This window comes from Chiloscyllium punctatum, chromosome 15 (genome assembly GCF_047496795.1).
Source record: "Chiloscyllium punctatum isolate Juve2018m chromosome 15, sChiPun1.3, whole genome shotgun sequence".
Classification (NCBI taxonomy): Eukaryota; Metazoa; Chordata; class Chondrichthyes; order Orectolobiformes; family Hemiscylliidae; genus Chiloscyllium; species Chiloscyllium punctatum.
Window position 1 is genome coordinate 665,603 of NC_092753.1, and position 17,812 is coordinate 683,414.

Genomic DNA, 17,812 nt, shown 5'->3' on the forward strand with positions numbered 1-17,812 from the left:
TTTTCAGACTGGAGGCCTGTGACCAGTGGAGTGCCACAAGGATCGGTGCTGGGTCCTCTACTTTTTTGTCATTTACATAAATGATTTGGATGTGAGCATAAGAGGTACAGTTCGTAAGTTTACAGATGACACCAAAATTGGAGGTGTAGTGGACAGCGAAGATGGGTACCTCAGATTACAACAGAATCTGGACCAGATGGGCCAATGGGCTGAGAAGTGGCAGATGGAGTTTAATTCAGATAGATGCGAGGTGCTGCATTTTGGGAAAGCAAATCCTAGCAGGACTAATGGTAAGGTCCTAGGGAGTGTTGCTGCACAAAGAGACCTTGGAGTACAGGTTCATAGCTCCTTGAAAGTGGAGTGACAGGTAGATAGGATCGTGAAGAAGGCGTTTGGTATGCTTTCCTTAATTGTTCAGAATATTGAGTATAGGAGTTGGAAGGTCATGTTGTGGCTGTACAGGACATTGGTTAGGCCACTGTTGGAATATTGCATGCAATTCTAGTCTCCTTCCTATCAGAAAGGTGTGAAACCTGAAAGGGTTCAGAAAAGATTTGGCCAGGTTTGGAGGATCTGAGCTACAGGGAGAGGCTGGGGCTGTTTTCCCTGGAGCGTCGGAGGCTGAGGGGTGACCTTATAGAGGTTTACAAAATTATGAGGGGCGTGGATAGGATAAATAGACAAAGTCTTTTCCCTGGGGTCAGGGAGTCCAGAACTACAGGGCATAGGTTTAGGGTGAGAGGGGAAAGATATAAAAGAGACCTAAGGGGCAACATTTTCAGGCAGAGGGTGGTACATGTTTGGAATGAGCTGCCAGAGGAAGTGGTGGAGGCTGGTACAATTGTAACATTTAAAGGCATTTGGACGGGTATATGAATAGGAAGGGTTTGAAGGGATATGGGCCGGGTGCTGGCAGGTGGGACTAGATTGGGTTGGGATATCTGGTCAGCATAGACATCTTGGACCGTAGGGTTTTTTTCCATGCTGTACATTCTGTGACTCTATGTCTCTGATTATATGCTTCCTTTGCATATCCATATCACTTGTGAGTTGGAGCCATCGATCATGTTGTCACTGGATGACATTTGTCACCTGGTAGCCAGCCTCTGGTCAGTCTGTGGCAATTGAAATAAAAATTGCAGAGAGGAGTGTACAGAATGAGAGGTCCCTTTTAGTTGAGACACAGAACAAAATTGACAAGAGAATCTTGAAGGTAATGCTTGTGTATTCAATGGCATCATGCTGCATGGATAGGCTTAGGAAAACCCGTAGAAATGCCTACACTTTTTCAATCTGCTTTCCTCTGGCGAAAGTGAATGAAGATGAAATTATCTTCCTTTTGCATCGAGAGTTTCTGGACACTGCATAAGAGATATGCTTATATCCCCAACAGAAACTTGAAAGGAGTCAGGCACATAGAAAATTATTCAGAGTCACCTTGACAGCTAAATTCTGTGCAGTCCTTGTTCGCTTGGCAGTAGCAATTGGTAGAGACTTTAGTGACAGCCTCGTTACTGAAGTGCAGGCATCTCAAGCATTTCCTGTACCTGAGTTTCATATGAGAAACGCTCTGTCATCACGTTTCTGGGAATGGCAATCTGCTGATATCCCTTCTTCCTTTCTCCCCCTTCATGCTATCAACAGCTTGCCTTGTTCTACATGTCCTCTGCTCATTTGTAAAGCCCAAAGACAAGGGGGAGTCTTGTCAGTCCAACCATGTGAGGAAGCATTGGTTTGCACAGAAGACTTAAATCAGTAAAAGAACGGAAGATATTACATTTCCCACGCACTCCCTTTTGACATTTGAGACTTCAGTCAACAATAGAAAACAGCTAAGCCATGCAGAATTGCTACATCCAGATAAAATAAACCAGTAAACAATACTGATGTGTATTTTCATGACAGTTTTTTTTTTCATGTTTACCTGGACCACGGAGCTCAGACTGCTGATAATGTCACCAAGTTAATTGATGCTATAATCTGTCCATTCTCTATGCTTCTGGTCTTTGTCATTTCGTGAAATACTATATACATGGCAATCAGCGAAATATTAAGAAGAAACTGCAAATGCTGGAGATCAGAGTTGAAAAGTGTGGCACTGGAAAAGCACAACAGGTTAGGCAGCATCTAAGGAGTGGGAGAATTGACGTTTCGGTGTGATGTCCTCTCCATTGGAGAGACAGGACGCCAACTCACAGAACATTTCATAGAACGTCTCTGACACACACACCAAACAACCTCACTGCCCTGTGGATGACCACTTCAACTCCGCCAAGTACATGCAAGTTCTGGGCCTGCTCCACTGCCAAATCCTAGCCACCCAATGCCTGAAGGAAGAACGCATCATCTTCCGCCTTACGACCTTCCAACCACACAGCATCATTAATTTCACCACCTTCCCTCCCGCCACCTCATCCCAGATCCAACCCTCCAACTTGGCACCGCCCTCTTGAACTGTCCTACCTGTCCAACTTCCTTCCCAACTATCAGCGCCACCCTCTTCTCTGACCTATCACCATCACCCCTCATCTGCATCTACCTATCGCCTTCCAAACTACCTGTCTCCCCAGCCCCACTTCCCCCTCCTATTTATCTCTCAGCCCCCTTCCCTGCCCCAACATTCCTGATAAATGCCCAAAACGTTGATTCTACTGCTTCTTGGATGCTGCCTGACTTGCTGTGCTTTTCCAGCGCCACACACTTTGTCAGAGAAATATCAAGCTCTAAACTTGCTGTTACATTATTTAAAGACAAGTACATAAATTCCATTGCTTAATGTTATTTGTTCTGCTCCAAATACTTCTTGTATGTGTCTCTCTCTTCCAATCCTATCTAATCCCACCAATTTTGCCACTTATGTCCAATGAGGAGCAATTCTTTTCCATCATTGAAAATTTGCTCCAAGGTCCTAAAGCTCTGAGTACTCACTAGTTCCCTCAACAAACTCCTTAATGAAAATGACATCAAACAGATTTCATGTTAGAAGTGTGCACATGCAGCACTGATGTAATTTTTTGATATTAATTGGTCTTGTAGTTCAAAATAATGAACTCTACAGATTCTAAAATTCCCAGATGCCTGAGTTCAATGACAATAGGAACTTGCACAGTCATCAGGACTTCATTACACTTAGCTCGGAAAACCTGAACTGCAGAGCTGGTTCACTTGTTACCCGGATGAGCCATGCTGCTTAATATGGAAGACAAGCAGCTCTAAAATGATGAAGCTTTCTTTTTCCCAAGGTGTAACATCAGCAGAATAATTCAAAATAGTCCAAAGTAGACATAATACTAATCCCAATCAGCCAGGATATTTACAAGACTTTCAGGCTCAATGTTACCATTGTGTAAGTGGATGGGTTTTGAATGAATTAAAATTTCATTGTTCAAGCTCTGAGCTACAGGGTGTTTTGAATAGTTAGTTTTCCAAGTAAAGAAAATATATGGAAATGTAGTTTGCTTGGAAGTGGAGGACAAATACTGACCTGAGAACATTAACAGAGAATGATTCATATCTTCCTTTTTCTCCAACTGAATTATTTTAACTTTTGTAACCTGTGTCATATCCAAATGCTGAGAACTACAGACTGAAATATTTATTCAGAGGAACACAAGGATTAAAAGTGTTCATTCCTTAATGGACCCAATCTGTAAGTTTCAATCTATGAAGGATATTATGAATTTAAAAGTTGCTGAGAGATGGAATTTTAAATCAGTTGGATTCATTTTGATTACCTTCCTATCATCTCCATGTAAATGCTTTTCAGAGGGATTTTATATGACTGTAATTTCAACTCCATCAGTAGAAATGTATACTAGCTGTAGCAAGAGTAGGACCTCAAGCTGTTCAAAATCTGCTTATCCTTTCATTACCACCATTAATTGTCATTCAAAGTGTGGAGAAAATTAGCAGTGAAGCCTGGAGGCTGAAAGAATTGAAATGTTCATCTCCACAACAGTGTTAATGAATAAAGTGGGTTTTGTAGATCTGCAGATTTATTTAAATGAATGCAACTTTTTGCAGTTTCTCAGCTTAAGAACTACGTTCAAATTCTACTCAGACTGAAAGGATGCCGAGAATTTTCAAAATATTTTTACCCTGCTAGTCATCTATAGTATCAGTCAAACCATCATGGAAACCCTGGGAAAAGAGGCAATTGGCCATTGTTCCCCATTTTTGGGGTTTCAAGATTCTTGACTGAAGTTCTTGCTTGTGAACAAGTAGGAAATATATTGCAGAAACCCTGCCATCACCTCATCTATAAGCTTTGTGGTTTAGGCTTTGGTAACCTGAGTGTCAATGCTGGGAGAAAGGAAATTCTTAATGCCTAATATTAACGTCCATTCCTTACATCCATATCTTGCAAATGACCTAATGGACTTTTCCAAGTTGAAGCCTTTTATTTACCTGTAAATAACTAGTGGTGATACAATTTATATTGTAAATTACAAATACATCTGTGCCAACTTTGATAAAAGACTAATTCTACTTATCCATTTCTTGCCCATGACATCCTAAGCACACATCAAATTTCTTTACAAAAAGTTGTGCTCCTCTATCTTGTCATATAAAATGTTCTGGATCCAGAAAATTGTCAGAGTGAAAACATTTCTCCTCAAGTCCTCTCTCGCTCTTTTGCTGATGATTTTAAATTCTAGCACCACCTAGTTATTGACCATCGTCAAAGTCTATCATTTTTCATCAAAACACTTCATCTTGAAAACTACTATTTGGCCATTTGTTAATTTTTTCTGTTCCAAGGGAGAACAGGAATAACCTTTCCAACTTTTTCTCATAACTCAATAACTTTATTCCTGGAAACATTATGATAAACACCCTCTGTAGCCTTTCTAAGATCTAAACATCTTTCCTGAAGTGTCTTGCCCTTAATTATACACAATCCTCCAAGTAAGGCTGAACTAATATTTGAGAGTATTTATTACAAATACTGCCACATTATTTTATGCTTTTATGGTCAGACATGTTTGTGGGTACAAAGGAGAATTTGAAGAAGCAATCGACTGGCTGTTTGATTTCTCCATAAAGGAACCCTGATTCAACGCTACATTGCAAATCCAGATTAAAAGGTCCCTCATGTCTGAAATTATTTCAACTTATTTTGTGTTGGAAAATGGACACAAAAAAACAAGATGTTATTTGGTGAGGGTAAATTCATTCCAAGCCCCAGTGCCATTAATAGGAGAACTATGTGCATGACGTTATTCAAATATTTGACCATTATATAAGTCTAAGTCCCAAGGACTGGTGCATTGTATTAAGCAGCAACACACTTTGGCTGTTCCCATCAAGCAAGGCTCCTTACTCTACATTTATCCAGTCTGTGCTGGAAGCTCTACTGAAGCACATTTCATTCCATTTTGAAAGATAACAGGAAAAAAGTGTGCTTAGCTTAATTTTGATGCACTTCCTGGAATTGTAACTTTTGGGGATAAAGAAATGTTAGACTGGAGAGATGCACTTTAGCATTCAGCAGATATAAATGTCACTATATCTAAACTTATAGACAACATGTTTTTTTTCCCATTTGCAGTATAACCTTGACTCCAATTCAGTACCAATTAGGAGTCTGTTTGGGGTCCAATAATAATTGCATTGTGGGAATGGAGTGTGGTAAATGAGCTGGGAAGCTTAAACCTTGTAGGTTTCCCCGAGCTCTTGCCAACTTTAACAACTTCAAATTCTTAAATGCCCAGAATAGCCAGCCACATCAAGAAACTAGAATTCCGGATGAGTGATAGGCAGCCAGGGAGTTCAGGTCAATGAGATATGTGGGTCAGGGGTCAGGTAAATGGGGAGGGGCATCAGACATTAGAGGTCAACACTGGTGAACATTGCAAACAGTATGTATATTATAAGGTACTACAGAAATTCAAAATGCGATTTATCACAAAGTTTCTCCATTTCCAGGCACCCAACTATTGCCTGGGAAAGGATTCACAAGCAAACTTTTACAAATCCCTTCAATTAAATGCTGTAATCATCCATTATCCAACTTTTAAAAATTCCTTACACACTGACCTGGCAAGTTAATTTCCAGATGTTTCGTCACCCTACTAGGTAACATCATCTTCAGTGGGCCTCCAGGCAAAGCAGTGTACATGATTCCTGCTTTCTATTTATATGTTTGGGTTTCTTTGGGTTGGTGATATCATTTCCTGTGGTGATATCATTTCCTGTTCTTTTTCTCAGGGGGTGGTAAATGGGATCTAACTCAATGTGTTTGTTGATAGAGTTCCGGTTGGAATGCCATGCTTCTAGGAATTTTCATGCATGTCTCTGTTTGGCTTGTCCTAAGATGGATGTGTTGTCCCAGTCGAAATGTTGTCTTTCCTTATCTGTAAGTAAGGATACTAGTGAGAGAGGGTCATGTCGTTTTCTAGTGGTGGCTAGTTTTCTGCCTGTTTGTCCAATGTAGTATTTGTCATAGTTCTTGCAACAGTATTTTGTAAATGACAATAGTTTTGCTTGTTGTCTGTATAGGGTCTTTCAAGTTCATTAGCTGCTGTTTTAGTGTGTTGATGGGTTTGTGGGCTACTATCCTTACAGGCTTTTTTGTGGTTGAAATTTTAACATAATAAAGGTTATAGGTGGAGAGATTCCAGCACCAGAAAGGCACTTTGACTAGTTAGGGCAGGTGTCTGCAAATGAGTTTTATCCCTGCTGTTATACTTGCCTCCGACAGATTTTCCCAAAGGAATGTCTGTGTGTCACTAGCTGTCCATAATGGGTAGCTATTGAGTTATTTAAAATGGCAGTCAGCCCTTAACTGCACAGCAATGCAATCTGTGTGTCCGGAGTATACTGCAGATGGCCTCCTGATAGGTGTTCAGAAGGATATCCGAAGCTTCCTTCCTTCCTTAGGAAGTCCCATGGCAGCTTTCCATCTCCAGACCTAAGTGTCCTGAGGTGGCTAAACAGTCTGTCAAAGCTACTCAGGATGTTTGGCACCTTTGTGAATGCTGCTTCTCCAACTCGGGCAATCTTGTGAAAAAGATTCCCATCAATCAGTGGGGCTGGTGCATTTCTTCAGGGAGATATTGAGCACATTTTTGAAACATTTCCAGGTTATCACCTATCAGATGAAGCTTAGAGGAAAGACCATGCATTGGAAGTCTTGTGTCAGGCAAGTGGATGGTGTAACCCAGCCAACGCCGCTGATTAGCCCAGTACTGGGGATGTTGACCTAGGTGCTCCCTGACAGAGCACAATACTCATGGAGTGACTAATCTCTCATTGAACGTACATGATTCTGTAGAGGCGTCTCTGGTGATATTTCTCTAGGATTTGAGATGCCTATTGTCTGGACATTGTCTAAGTCTTCTGTGTACAAGGGAGTACAGGTAACAGTACAGACCTATAGACTGAGCTTGGTGCTGGATTAATGGGCTGTCTTATCAAACACTTTGTTGCTCAGACAGCTGAAAGCTGCACGGGAACACTGGAGATTGTGATGTGTTTCACTGTCAATGTCTGCTTTTTCTGAGATGAAGCTCCCAAAGTATTGATACCTTTTTCCTATCCTTTGTGTGTTTTGGTTTTATCTTTTTTGCTGTTTTAGGGATATACTTTATTTTGTCCATTCTTGTTACTCTATCCCCTTTGGCCCTGTAAGACTGACCCATGCATCCTTCAATCACTCCTATCTTTTACCCTATCACAGACCTTCCTTTGACCTTGACCCAACCATCCTTTGAGGAGAAAGTGAGGACTGCAGATGCTGGAGATCAGAGCTGAAAATGTGTTGCTGGAAAAGCGCAGCAGATCAGGCTGCATCCAAGGAACAGGAGAATCGACGTTTCGGGCATAAGCCCTTCTTCAGGAATGAGGACAGTGTGTCCAGCAGGCTAAGATAAAAGGTAGGGAGGAGGGACTTGGAGGAGGGGTGTTGGAAATGCGATAGGTGGAAGGAGGTCAAGGTGAGGGTGATAGGCTGGAGTGGGGGTGGAGGCGGAGAGGTCAGGAAGAAGATTGCAGGTTAGGAAGGCGGTGCTGAGTTTGAGGGATTTGACTGAGACAAGGTGGGGGGAGGGGAAATGAGGAAACTGGAGAAATCTGAGTTCATCCCTTGTGGTTGGAGGGTTCATAGGCGGAAGATGAGGCGCTCTTCCTCCAACCGTCGTGTTGCTATGGTCTCACCTCTGGGATACTTGCGGAACGTTTCAGAGAACACCTCTGGGACACCCAGACCAACCAACCTAACTACCCTGTGGCTCAACACTTCAACTCCCCCTCCCACTCCACCAAGGACATGCAGGTCCTTGGACCCCTCCATCGCCAGACCATAGCAACACGATGGTTGGAGGAAGAGCGCCTCATCTTCCGCCTATGAACCCTCCAACCACAAGGGATGAACTCAGATTTCTCCAGTTTCCTCATTTCCCCTCCCCCCACCTTGTCTCAGTCAAATCCCTCAAACTCAGCACCACCTTCCTAACCTGCAATCTTCTTCCTGACCTCTCCCCCCCCCCCCCTCTCCACTCCGGCCTATCACCCTCACCTTGACCTCCTTCCACCTATCGCATTTCCAACACCCCTCCCCCAAGTCCCTCCTCCCTACCTTTTATCTTAGCCTGCTGGACACACTTTCCTCATTCCTGAAGAAGGGCTTATGCCCGAAACGTCAATTCTCCTGTTCCTTGGATGCTGCCTGACCAACCATCCTTTGCCCAAGAAACATCACAAATATAATTTATTTTGGTTCTGATGAGAGGTCATTGGCCTGAAGAGTTAACTCTGTTTCCCCACAAACATATGCTGTCTACGTTTCTGAGCATTTTCTGCTTTTATTTTTTAAACTCTCAAGGTATCTGGATTGATTCATACTGTCCATTCCAGTAATTTGGGGTGGATCACTGAGGTGGGCCAGAGGGATGGGGATTAGTGCTGGGTGTTGGGTTCAGGCGAGTAGATGACGTTTGATTCCAGATGTTAAGCTTAAGGCCTGTTCTCTCATACACCTCCGTAAATTCATCAACAAAGGTTTGAGGCTCACCCGCTGAGAATGCCCACTTGGGGTGGCATGGTGGCTCAGTGGTTGGCACTGCTACCTCACAACACCAGGGACCTGGGTTCAGTTCCATCCTCGGGTGACTATCTACATGGAGTTTGCACAATCACTCCATGTCTGCTCAGGTTTCCTCTGGGTGGTCCAGTTTTCTCCCACAGTCCAAAGATGTGCAGGTTGGATGGATTGACCACAGGAAATGCAGAGTTAAGAACATAGCACAGTATAGGGCCTTTGGCCCTTGATATTGTGCTGATCTTTTATCCTACTCTAAGATCAGACTAACCTACGTACTTTTCATTTTATTATCATCCATGTGCCTATCCAAGAGTCACTTAAAAGTCCCTAATGTATCTGACTCCACTACCACTGCTGGCAGTGCATTCCACATACCCAACACTCTCTGGATAAAGAACCAACCGCTGACATCTCCCCTAAATCTTACTCCAGTTATGCCCCCTTGTGATAGCCATTTCCACTCTGGGAACAAAGTCTCTGGCTATCCACTCCATCTATGCCGCTCATCATCTTGTACACCTCAATCAAGTCACCTCTCTTCCTTCTTTGCCCCAATGAGAGAAGTGCTAGCTTTCTCAACCTTTTGTCATTAGACATGTTCTTCAGTCCAGGCAGCATCCTGGTAAATCTCCTCTGCACCCTCTCTAAAGTTTCCACATCCTTCCTATAATGAGGCGACCAGAACTGAATACAATATTCCAAGTGTGATTGAACCAGGGCTTTATAGAGCTGCAGCATAGCCTCGCCGCTCTCAACTCAACCTTACTAATGAAGGAGGCAGTGAGGTCTGCAGATGCTGGAGTTCAGAATTGAGAGTGTGTTGCTGGAAAAGCACAGCAGGTCAGGCAGCATCCGAGGAGCAGGAAAATCGACGTTTCAGGCCGGAGCCTGATTCCTGATGAAGGGCTCCAGCCTGAAACGTCGATTTTCCTGCTCCTCAGATACTGACTGATCTGCTGTGCTTTTCCAGCAACACACCCCCTACTAATGAAAGCCAACGCACCATATGCCTTCTTAACAACCCTATCAACTTGGGTTACAGGGGTGGGGTGGTGAGTCTGGGTGGGATGCTGTTCAGAGGGTTAGTGTGGGCTCAACGGGCCAAGTGGCCTGCTTCCACACTATAGGGTCTGGATTAGTGGTGCTGGAAGAGCACAGCAGTTCAGGCAGCATCCAAGTAGCTTGCCTGAACTGCTGTGCTCTTCCAGCACCACTAATCCAGAATCTGGTTTCCAGCATCTGCAGTCATTGTTTTTACCTCCACACTATAGGGATTCTATTCCATATAAAGACTACTCGGCACATTATGGCTCGAAGATGGAGATTATGGTGGTCTTAATAGTGGACTGGAGGTGACACAGGTTGAATAATTTCCTGCAGTGATGTTGATGGAGGAGAAAATTGGTTCATTTTGAGGAGATTGCTCCTGGCTGACAGAATTGAAGGCCTTTGTAAGGCCAAACACCATGTTTAGACATTGCTGCTGCTTTTTGAGTTTTCCTTGGACATACTGGAGGCTAATGCCCATGGCACTATCTGAGGCCACAGCCCATGCCATTCTCATTGTGCCCACAGCTAAAACAGGCACATCCAGAGCCAGAAGCATTTTTTTACAGGCGAGAAATAGAGATGAGGAATACCCTGGCTGATGGCCCTGGCAGTATAGGGCCTTCACATTCCTGAATCACACAGAAACCTTTTGACAGTTCCTCCATTGAGAGGAAACCTTATGTTTACTTTTTTCCTCATTGTTGCTCATCTTTCCGAGGGGAGCTGTTTCACACTGTGTCCTGCCCACTGTCCTTAACTGCACAGCAAATGCTAAAGAAGTCTGGATGCACCTCCAGCGCAAATAGGACTACTAAATGGTCTTGATATCTGGAAATGTTGAGAATGGCATAGAATCGACCTTAAAAAAAAAGCTAATCTTGATGAGAACACTGTTTGATTGTATCTGTGTATGATAATATCTCTCTGCTGAATTATCTCTTGAACTACATTTCCTCACATTTCCTGGACAAGTGGTAGAACTCAAGTTGGTTAAATGCCTTGATGGTATGGTAGTAAATCAATGAGAAATAATGTTGATTTAGATTTAGTTCCACAAATCTAAACAACACATGTTTCTGTACAACGGTAGATGTTCTATTGTCGGACAGATGGTGAGAGATTCGCAATGTCCCCAAAACTAGTCATGCACCTACTTGTGATGAAACTTCTCCACAAATCTCTGCTCTACTCACAAAGACAGTACTTTTTATAGGAATAACACAAAAGATCTATCGTCGATTGCCATTACATTGTTTAAGATGGGCAATTATGATTTTACAAGGCCTGGTGAATGTCGATGTCCTGTGATAATGAGTGAATAGATTACAGGCACTGATTATCATATTCTTCATATCATGTGTTGATGGGAAGAGATTAAAACAGAGGGGTTTTGCCTGTTCTTAGTGGGGGATTCACATACCTATGCTAATATGGAGGGGAAGCAAGATAATGGGAGCAGGAGGCAGTATAACAGGGTTGTGGCCAAGGTTATCAGTCTTGTCTGGGGAGGACAAATACCTTTGCCTGAGGCTGCAGAGGAATCCACATGTGTGGCTCCAATGGATTCCTTCTCTAAGATTCAGTCAGCCTCTTCCCTACTGAAGTGGTCTGTCTATTCTGTAAGAGGACAGACATGCAATCGATACTGTAGCCAGTCTCTTTGGTAGTGCAAAGTTAAAAATCACACAATACCAGGTTATAGTCCAACAGGTTTAATTGGAAGTACACTAGCTTTTGGAGCACTGCTCCTTCATCAGATGGTTTGGGACAGCAGACCAATCAAATACAAAGTAGCCATATTCTGTTAAATTCTGAATAGGTTCGACCCAGGGGATAGCAAAACAGCACTTACTCGTCCCCACATAGGTACCTTTAGAGCGTTTTCCTTCCCGTCTGAAACAAATAGTGTAGTCGATGGTATTGTTGAGAACAACAAGGGAGGAAGGTCGATGCGATTGGTTGTAAATAGGTTGATACCAGTTCCTGAATAAGGTCAGGTTTTACCCTGCGTCATCAGTGTTAGCCGGAAAGGCTTTGACAAAGTAGCATTCAGCCACTTCATGCCAGCAAATAGGTACAGGCCACATAGGGATTCCCCTCCCCCCCCCTCAAATGGGTGGCATTTGGGCATATATGGTGTCTTTCCCTGTTTCACAGGTTGTCTGATAGGTCAGGTGCAAAAGGTATTATGCATAGGAGTGTCAGTTTGAAATCCATCTGTTCCCAAGGCGCCATTTCCCAAAGTCACCATAATTACAAGTATGGAAAATATCTTTGTCCTTCGTTGGTGTCGGTTTCCACGGTGATTCCTTTGCAATCAGTTCTGTGTATCCACTGGGGCTGCCCTTGTATTTGCAGAGCTGTGGGAATGGTCAGCAGCACCTGAAATGGTCCTTTCCATCTCTGTCCCAGCTTCTATCATTCCCAGTCTTTTATCAGGACAAAATCCCCGGCTTGGCAGTGGGGTAGTCCCCTTCAGGCAGAATATCACTCTCTCGGTCAGCCTGGCTTACCTGCGAATGCAAACTTTGGAGAGATTTGGTTAGCCGCTGCAGGTATACCCTCCTCTCCTCTCCTCTCCCAGGGTGTTATATCTAGTCTCTCGGGGAGGGGGTGTCGGACTATCCCAGGTCTCCATGGGGTCCTCATGGCTTCCCATAAACTACCTCAGCAGGGGACAGACCAGTTTTGCTCAAAGGTGTAGCCTTCATGTGGAACAGGTAGGACCTTCCACCAACTTAAGCCTGCTTCTTGTTTCAGCTTTGCCAGCTTATTTTTTAGGGTACCATTTGCTCATTCTAGCCAGGTTTTGGTGGTGAATGCAGTGGAATTGTTGTTCTATTGCTAGTTCCCTGCAGATCCCCTGGTTAATTTTAGCCACAAAGTGTGGCCCATTGTCTGAGCTTATTGTTTCTGGGAGTACATAGCGGGGAATTATTTCTCTCAACAATATTTTTACCATTGTTGCAGCCGTGTTGTCCCTTGTCGGGATTGCCTCAATCCATCCGCTGAAGATATCTACTATTACCAAACATTACTTATAACATTGTACCCTGGGTAGCTCTATGAAATCTCATTGTAGACAGTTGAAAGGCCCACCAGGCAAGGAGGTAGTCCCAGAACTGCAAAGCCTCCCTTTTCCAGCATTTGTCTTTTTGCGGATCACGCATGCTTTGGCTCGTTTCTCAGCCATTGCTTTGGGAATCAGGGTGCCATCAGGTTTGTAGCAAATTGCTGACCATTCCCTCCTTGCCTAGGTGTTTACAGTTATGTACATAATTCACCAAGATTGGTAAACCAAAGAAGGAACGCAGACCTGAGCCACAGTTTGGTATGAACATCAAGGGTACACCCTATCTGTCACCCACAGTCTGTGTTCCTCTGCAGGAGCACCCCCTCTGTAAGTAACGTATCTCACCAAGGTCTGGCATACCTGTCCTCATACCTTTTGTAACGTGGTGTTGCTGTGAGCCCAACGGAACCAGGAAACTGGGGTGTAACGCTGCCTGTTTGGCGGCAGCATCTACTTGTGCGTTGCCCTTGGAGATTCTGTCAGCGGCCCAGTGTGAGCTGAACGTTTGATCACCACTCGGTTGGACGGTAACTGTGAGCCCTGCAAAAGATTATGCACAAAAACAGTGTTACTAATGGGTTAAAAATCCCCTATGCTCCCATAAGGCACCATAGTCATGGGCAACACTGAAAGCATAGCGAGAGTCCATATAAATATTGGCCGCACTCCCTTCCACCAGGATGCAAGCCCGAGTGAGGGCAAACAATTCAGCCTTCTGTGCTGACAGTGGAGCCTCAATGTCTGCACATTCAACCACTTCAGAATCTGTAGCAATCACGTATCCAGAGCATCACTGACCTGTAGGTGAAATAAAGGAGCTGCCATCCACATAGAAAGTGAAGTCCGCATGTTCAAGTGACAGGTCTGTGGTATTCCGCTCCCAATGAAATTCATCAGTACTGGCTGAAGGTGCGTTGTGATAGTGGGGCAGCTGAACAAACTCAGTTGTTGTATGACCTTTAAAGTGCAACTTGGGGTCATTCTGGCCATCCCAGTAATAAATAAGGGCTTTCCTCATCTGTGTCCTGGTGTTCTCAGACCAATCTAATGGATTCCTTCTCTAAGATTCAGTCAGCCTCCTCCCTACTAAGGCGTTCTGTCTATTCTGTAACAGGACAGACATGCAATCAATACTGTAGTTAGTCTCTTTGGTAGTGGAATGTTTAACCCTTGAGTCCCCAGTATGCCTTGAAAGAGAAGTAAAACATGGAACTGATCTCTTTGTGGCTTTCTAACTTCCCCAGTGAATGTAAAGGTTCTGGCAACAGTACATCTTCAATTCCTCTTAGTTATGCAATCTGTTGTTCAAGTGACTTAAAATCGTAACATAAAATGTTCAAAAAGGATAATTTTGATACTTCCAGCAAATCATCCCAGTGTCAATTGTGGAACTATTGTAGAAAGCATTATTGAGGACTTAAAGTGTTTCGCCAGATGAGATAAAGAGATAACGTTTCCATTGACACATGGACTAATATTCAAAAAGAGAATAATTTGCAAAAGAGGAAGCAAAAAGCATGTTCTTCTTTAAATGCAGCAAGTTGTTATCTAGAGTTTTGCCTGTGGGCTGGTAGAAATAGATTTAATCATGAATAGCAGAGAATGGACTAAAGTGGGACTGTAAGGACTGCAGGGGAGACAGCAGATGACTGGGAAGTATTGGATAATTCTTTCAAGCAGCTAGCACAAGCACAAGGGGCTTCTACCTGTAAGCAAAATAGGGAAGATAGAAATCAGAGACAAAATACGCAAAGAAAAGGGGAGTGGGGATATTTTGCATCCTTCCATTCTCAACAATGAATTGAACAATTTCATAAACATAGCCCCACATTTTTTTTTCCTATGCTTTGTGTGTTTTGGTTTTATCTTTTTTGCTGCTTTGGGGATATACTTTATTTTGTCCATCCTTGTCATTCTATCCCCTTTGATCCTGTAAGACTGACCCATGCATCCTTCAATCACTCCTCTCTTTCACCCTATCACAGAGCTTCCATTGACCTTGACCTGACCATCCTTTGACCAAGAAGCTTCACAAATCTAATTTATTCTGGTTCTGATGAGATGTCATTGGGCTGAAGCGTTAACTCTTTTTCCCCACAAACAGATGCTGTCTAATTTCCTGAGTATTTTCTGCTTTTATTTTTCACAAAGAGAATCAATACTGAATTGCTTCATTTGGTCAAAATAGCACAATCAAAAGACCATAAATTAGTTGCTGCACCATAATAGTTTGCTGACAACTTCCTAGAGGTTTTAAAATAAGCTTTCAAAATGTTAATTGAACGTACAATCTAGCTATTGAATTGTGATTACGTATCATGATGCCTGAATTGTATTCTTGAATATTCCAATCCTTGTGTTGGATTCAGGGTTATTTAAAAACATTAACACAAATAAGTTGCAACTTGCAGCCAAATAAGTTTTGTCAAGTTTTGAGAGGCTTTTGTACAAATAGTTCAGCCAAAAATAGTAAAACAAAATAGTTTTTTTTAGATTAGATTACTTACAGTGTGGAAAAAGGCCCTTCAGCCCAACAAGTCCACACCGACCCTCCGAAGAGCAACCCACCCAAACCCATTCCCCTACATTTACCCCTTCACCTAACACTACAGGCAATTTGGCATGGCCAATTTATCTAACCTGCAGATTTTTGGACTTTGGGAGGAAACTGGAGCACCCGGAGGAAACCCACGCAGACACGGGGAGAATGTGCAAACTCCACACAGACAGTTACCTGAGGCGGGAATTGAACCTGGGTCTCTGGTGCTGTGAGGCAGCAGTGCTAACCACTGTGTCACCGTGCTACTGAAATCCAGCCCGCTGAGTGTTTCCTCTTTATTTTTACCTTTTGTAGTCTCCATGCAGCTTCCCTGACCACCCCCAACAACAACCACCCCGCCCCCCCCCCCCACCCCCCGCCTTGCTTACCTTTGCTCTTTGTTGTGTTCAATGGTTTGATTGATCTGTGTTTTATTATGTTAGTCGGGTAACTGATCCTTGTCACTGTACTGTATTGCTTAAACCTGTGGGTGCAGCTAGACAGCCTAGAGAAGCTCTGAGTTGAGGCCATGTCATAGAGTCATACAGCATGGAAACAAACCCTTCAGTCCAACTAGTCCACACCAACCATAATCCCAAACTAAACTAGTTCCACTTGCCTACATTTGGCCCATATCCCTCCAAATCTTTCCTATTCATGTATTTGTATTCATATTTGTGTGTGTGTAGGTGAGTACGTGTGTGAGAAAATCCTGGGAGTTCTGATACATTTTAAAGTGTTTTATAAATAAACCTTTTGCATTGTTGCATTCTACAGTATAGTTCTGCACCCTCCTTTCCACTCTGTTATAATTCTCAACACAATCTCCAATGCTACATCAAACGGAAGAATTTTATAAGAGTCAAAATATCAGCACGCCTTTGCCTTCTGAGCACTATTGTCTGTGTGAAATCCTCTATCCGTTTTTCTAATAAGTGAATGTCTTTGCACAGCTTGATAAAGATTGATGTTAAGCTAATTTCCAAGTTCATAACCAACTTGGTAGATGTTTCATCTGTTCCAGCCACGTCTCTAGTTTTTACCAAGTTAATCACTGCTCCATCTCATTCTCTGCTTTGCTGGTGCAATTAAATCATGCAAACACTGCTTCCTTCCTCAAGCTCCCATTTCAGGTTTTTCATCTTTGCTTTTGTTTCTGCAAAATGCTTGTTCCATCATCTCCTTATTTCATCCAAAACACCTTCTATGCTTTTGATTGCTATTGATTTCAGTACTTAATACCTAGGACATTTAAGCCCTATTGCTTTTGTGTATGTGAGGTCACCCTGTCTATTCGATCCAATTCTTCAAGTATATGACATTGCTGGATCCTTGTGGTGCAGTGGTAGTGTAATAATATCTCCAAACAGGTTAAATAATAATATCTAAACATTGACCTTTTCACATTTTTGTGTGCATTTTATATTTTTCCTTCTTAACTATTTATTTAATTACTTCCCTCCTTCAGTATTGATCTTCTTCCACTGTCTCCAATGCTGCCATCTTTTGCAACATTACAGTTGTAACCCATGGTTTCTTGATCCTTTTTCCTCTTAACCTCTATGTCATTTGCTGTCCCTTCTTTGACATCTTTAGTCTGTATCAATTGTTCATTTGTGTTGTTGCTATCCTTGTCTTTTGGAACCACTCAATGACCATAGGACTGGTATGGCACAGAAAGAGGTCATTCATCCCATTATTTCTGCACCAGCCAAGGTAGAAAAGCTAGCTTTCCGATCTGATCCCACCCTTGCAGCACTTGATCCGTAGCCTTGTAGGTTATAGCACTTCACTTCAGGCTTTCTGACTCAACCAGAAAATCAGGCAACAAATTCCAGACACCCACTACCACAATCAAAGGTTCTTTTTTTACTTATGTCCTCTCTAATTCTTCCCCCAGTCACCTAGCCTTTTGTCTATTTTATTTACAAACTCTTCATTTTTTATTTCAGTCTATCTTGGTACTAATTCTATTTTCTGTGTTCAACCTTGAAACTTCTTCAGCAGGTTTCTCTTTCCACTTTCACACTATTATTGAAATAACTCTACAGAAGCCAGTATCCCATAAGACCATAAGACATAGGAGCAGAAATTAGGCCATCCAGCC

The 17,812-nt window shown here is 42.9% G+C and overlaps 1 long non-coding RNA gene across 2 annotated transcripts in view; it reads right to left on the minus strand.

The window, feature by feature from the left end:
- Positions 1-11,827: 11,827 nt before the first annotated feature.
- LOC140485887 (uncharacterized) overlaps positions 11,828-17,812 on the minus strand; it is a 76,336-nt gene continuing 70,351 nt past the window's right edge. Inside the window, exons 1-3 of one of the 2 annotated variants that reach the window (XR_011962465.1) lie at positions 13,965-14,117; positions 13,539-13,706; positions 11,828-12,619 (exon numbers count right to left, since the gene is read on the minus strand). This is a non-coding gene — a long non-coding RNA (uncharacterized lncRNA). Of the gene's footprint in view, positions 12,620-13,538; positions 13,707-13,964; positions 14,118-17,812 lie in introns of those variants that run through there. The other variant, XR_011962466.1, reaches the window with a different exon arrangement.